This window comes from Bos indicus x Bos taurus, chromosome 14 (genome assembly GCF_003369695.1).
Source record: "Bos indicus x Bos taurus breed Angus x Brahman F1 hybrid chromosome 14, Bos_hybrid_MaternalHap_v2.0, whole genome shotgun sequence".
Classification (NCBI taxonomy): domain Eukaryota; kingdom Metazoa; phylum Chordata; class Mammalia; order Artiodactyla; family Bovidae; genus Bos; species Bos indicus x Bos taurus.
Window position 1 is genome coordinate 58099605 of NC_040089.1, and position 5037 is coordinate 58104641.

The 5037-nt window shown below is 41.9% G+C and overlaps 1 pseudogene; it reads right to left on the reverse strand.

Annotated features, from left to right (window-relative positions):
• Positions 1 to 602: 602 nt before the first annotated feature.
• Positions 603 to 1896, reverse strand: LOC113904013 (annotated as a pseudogene).
• Positions 1897 to 5037: the final 3141 nt, after the last annotated feature.

The window sequence follows — 5037 nt, forward strand, 5'->3', positions numbered from 1 at the left end:
CAATGTGGCTATAGTTTGATCATGGTTTTTGTGACGTGTGTTCTCTAAAGTTTTCTTTGGTCTCTGGCAATGTATGTATTGTTTATGATGTAAAAGTTTATGCAGTATTATAAGTACATACTGAGGTTTGATGTGTTGACTGTGAATCAAGGTCATTTATTTAGAAGGTGGCATCATTAGCCTCAGTAAGAGTGTAAAGAACACTGTGAACCACTTCCGCATGATGTTCTTATGCAGTGTATTGGGCACTGTGTTAATTGCTTCACAAACAATCTCACTTGAACACAGAAAAAGTGCTGGGGAAAGTCATGTTTTTGCCACTTTCGGACAAGGCATTTGAGTCTCAGAGAAGTCAACAGAGAATTGAATGGAGATCCAATCTGTCTGGACCCATACCTGGGCTACTGGTCACCACACCCTTGAGACCTGCATGTGGAGTATCTACTGGCCCCCACAGCCTCTAGAAGCTAGAAACAGGGTTGTCAGCCCTGGTGGTGGGTTAGGTTCCCTACCCAAGCAAGGCCTGCCTCCAGAGACAGCTTGGTGCTACTTTCCCCCCCCACCCCCACAATTTTATCTTTGTGTACAGATTTGCTCAACAATCACTGAATTTCTAGGACAGGTTCAGGTAACCAAAGAGCCTTTATCAGTAGTATATATTGTCTCGACCCAAAGGATGCTGCAAACCCAGGCTGGAGCCAAATGGGAAATAACATCTTTCTTAGGAAGGCTTAGAAATCCTCATCCAATCATTTAAGATGTTTCCTTTCTTGGGTAGCCCAGGCTGAGTTACACCTGGCTGCTAGGCCACCATTCAACGGTTAGCCAAGAAAACAGGGTACAGGCCACCAAAAACAAGACCCCCTCATCCGCCTCATGTTATGGCACAAGTTTCACAATACAAATCACCTGTATTCAAAGGTAAACTTACGAAACTTGTACAATACACATGCCATCAAAAGTGGGATCACTGCCAGTGGTGAGGCAGCAGCTACAGGAGCCTGTGCCACGTGTAAGATACACCGAAAAAGACTAGCTGTTATTGGGCCACAGAGAGCAGTATTAAGTCCAATATAGGCTGTTCCATTTCAAGCAGATTCCTTTCTGCTTCTGGAAGTTGGTTAATTTTTCTGGTTATGATATCAGTTAAGTTCTCCTTGACTGCTGCCTCCTCTGGTCTTCAAAGCCATCACGAGGGTTCCCTTCACCCTTTGTGCTCCTGGGTGTAGCCATTCTGGCTTCGCTCTAGTTTTCAAAGCTTCACAGGTCATCCTAATGTGCTTAAGACCCTAATGTGATTCTCAGTGATTGGAAACCACTGAGCTCCATATTCCGGGAGTTTCCAGGAAGGCACCTGTGTGCAACTCTTTGGTAATTACTACCAAGGAACTGAGACCTCATCTGACCCCCGACCAGGCTGAGGGAAACCTTTCAGACACTGTCTTAAAGGCCTCACTATAAATTACCTTAAAATAAAGCACTATAAATAAGCACTCCCTTTGCAGCCTCCAGTTCCTACCAATCACCCTACTTGACCCTCCCACCTGAAGATGCACCCCCTACCGGGGGTTTGGTATCAGTCCTGTCCTAGGTCACACAGAATTGTCTAAGGAGTTTTAATTCTCTAACTCCATGGCTCGACCTCAAGATGATAATAACAACAGCTGTTTATCCAGCTTCCACGTGCCATGGTGTTCAGGCATGGTGTTCAGTGTTTCATGTGTGTTACTCTTAATTCTTACGCTGACTCTGTGAGGCAGATTCTCTGATACTCATGAAGAAACTGAATCTTGGAAAAATTAGACAACATGCTAACCTGCAGTCTGGGTTTTCACCTGGTTCTGCCCGACCACCGGCTTCATGTCCTCGGCTCCCCTCACTGCTCCACGTCTCCATGTAAACACCCCAGCGCTTCTGCAGCTCCAGAGGGAAACTCCTTCTCACCACAAATCCTCCTCTTCTCCAGCCCCTTCCCAGATAATGTCACCTCCTCACACCTGTCACTCAAACTGAAACCTCTAGATCATTCCCCAACACCCATGGCAACTAGTAAGTCTGCTCTGACCCTCACTGGCTCCCGAACCTTCTTCTCTTCTTTCAGATCCTTCTCTCAGAACCATTCTTTATGGTTCCCTCCAAGATTATTTTCATAACCCCTGTAAAGCAGGGATTATCTCCTGAGGATAAGGTTATCTTAGGTTATCTCCCTATCCTAGATTTGTCTTTTTCAAATCCACAGCCCACTTCACTGGTTTTTGATTTGACCATTTGGTAATGCAAATTTGATATCACATTGAGGTTTACCTTTTTTTAATGATGCAATGAGTCTCATTTGATAAAACACTGATTCCTTAGCAAGGTGTTCTTCAAAATATAGCTCCAACTTATTTCTCAAATGTGCCCTGGCCTCTTGTCCTTACCCCATAAACACGGTCTTCTCTAAAGTTCAGAAACTGGGGGCCCACAGAATCTGGTCCAAGAACTGTATAGGTTCACCTTGTACTATTGTGTGTATTAACCATCACTGTGTAAGGAATTCTTCACCGTGTAAGGAACTGGGAGAGTTCATGTAAAAACCCAGACTTCTTACTTCTCTTGAGACATAACCTCACCAGTTTCCCGAGTCCTGACACCCACAGTTGTGCTCCAACCCAGCTAACCTCGTGTGTTAAATGGCCTGTGGGATCCTCCAGGCGTCTGGGGTTATGGTCTCTATGCTGGGCCGTGAGAAGGTCCCTAGGCACACCATAACTTCGTAACTTTGTTCACGGCATTTCTTCGGGTTGGTGTGCCCCTTCTCCCCCTGGTAAAGTTTTATTTTGAAGGGCTCAGATAAAGGACCACCATTTCTGTGAAGTCTTCCCGATAAAATCATTCACCTGTGCTCAATAAAGCTTTCTATTTCTAATGTTTAGTTGCTCAGTTGTGTCCAACTCTGTGTGACCCCATGAACTATATATAGCCCACCAGGCTCCTCTGTCCATGGGATTCTTCAGGTGAGAATACTGGAGTGTGTTGCCAGTTCCTTAGGTAGGGGATCTTCTGACTCACGATTGAACCTGCATCTCTTGCACTGGCAAGTGGATTCTTTACCACTGAGCCCACCTGGGAAGCCCCATTTCTAATGCAGCTCTCCCCAAACTGTTAAAGGCAGCTATATGCACAATTCTGTCCTGGCTAGATGGGAAGACCTTGAAGGGAGTTCTGCTTTAATCAGTTTCACACCCTTCCTCACACAACCACCATCAGGCCTCACCCATGTATTCTTTCCATGAGCACTGAGTTAAGTAAATTCAGTTGAAATCAAAAGCCCTTTTTTGATGTCCATTAAAGTCTTTTCATTCCCACTTTTCTGTAACTGAACAAGAAAAGGACTTATTTACATAGAAAGGATCAATGAAATTATTATTCATATGAGCTTTGAGCAAATGTGGCTTTCTAAAGTTTCTTTAGTAAGATTATATCGCTGGTGATGATAGCTGACTTTACCTGAGTTCCAAGCATATCATAAGAAGTGTATAAATATTAACTCCTTCCTTTTCCTAGTATTGACCATATGATCAAATAATAATTAATATTTTTTATAAAACATTCACACCACAAATTTCTTAGGTGGTAAATACTTCGTTAATCAGGTCTACATCATCACCTAGTTTCTAATCTCGTGTCTCACAGGAAACTCACAATGTAAACTACTTAGTTCATGGTATCTTTGTCTTTTTTTATATCATTTCTTTTATACCTTCTTTTAAAGCAGAAGAATGTTGAACTCAAGAATCTAGATCTAGGTTGAGAAAGAAGATAAGACATTTCTTATAAAAGACATAGTAGGCAGCATACAGACCTTTCTGTAGGGAAGGAACGCCCAAAGCAGACACGAGGAGGAAAGGGATTGTACACTCTCTTCTGAAGAAGCATAAATGAAGGACCACAGTTGGCGTGGAAGTAAAATCTCAGAAGAAATGATTAGATTCTTTTAGGAGTTCCCTGGTTTTTGCCAAGACTATCTGCTGACAGCTGTAAGCCCCAGGCAGCCAGCTGCAATGCCCGTTAATATGTGAAAGACTATTAACATTTTGCTGTTTTCATTCTCCCCCTGTAAGAAGTGAATAAGGAACAGGTGTGGACAGGGAAGCAGAAAAGTTCCTTTGAGAGTTATAAATCAGCCTGATCCTGGGTTGAGTGCATGGATGTCTCTGAGGAACCCCATTCCTTTCCCAAGGCATTCCAAGTGGGTAAAGGGAATCTAACAGGAATCAAACCACCTGCAGTGTGTCTACATTCCAAGAAAGAATGCCAGAAGTTTCAGACTCAGATGGAAATCCTTGTCATAGTTTTCTCTTCATGTGATCCAATTTCCTCTTAATTAATCAACTGGGATTTTGTCTCTGAATTGTTGGCCCATAGTTAACATTATCAGATGCTGTTGAACTCTGAAAACATCTGACAGATTTCTAGATAGAGTATTAAGTCATCTTCCCAATTGTCTTAATCTTAGGAGGTAAATGACCTACAGGATGAAAAACTGATAACATTTTTTAAAAATAAATTTGTCTCAATTTCAGAAGTAATTACAGTTACCTTTTTTAATGCTCTTGGACAGCAATTTTCAGTGTGTTTAACTGCATGTCAAGATTGGAGGAAAGTGTAAAAATCTATAGAACTGTGGTATGAAAAAAATTTCTATTTGTCTTACTTTAAGAAATACTCAATGCTGACCCCTGCACATTTTTACCTGGTTTAGGACATGTCCTAGATAGTTCTTTCTCTATACAAATGACCCATCTATCCAGTCCTATTTAAAATAAAACAGAACACAACTATATTCCAGTCTTTGTTCTCAGAACTTAAAGCATGGCTTTTTCTGCATGAACCTAATGTTATGCCAAGGAAGTTTGTGTTATTAAAATCAAACAGCTGAGTGGGGCTTGCTTCTGATAACGTTCACTTACTTTGTCTTTAAATAGTCTTATTTAACAAAATATTTGAAAAGATTTGTTGTAATAGCAGTCTCTGAAGTTCATTGTGTGTATAGGT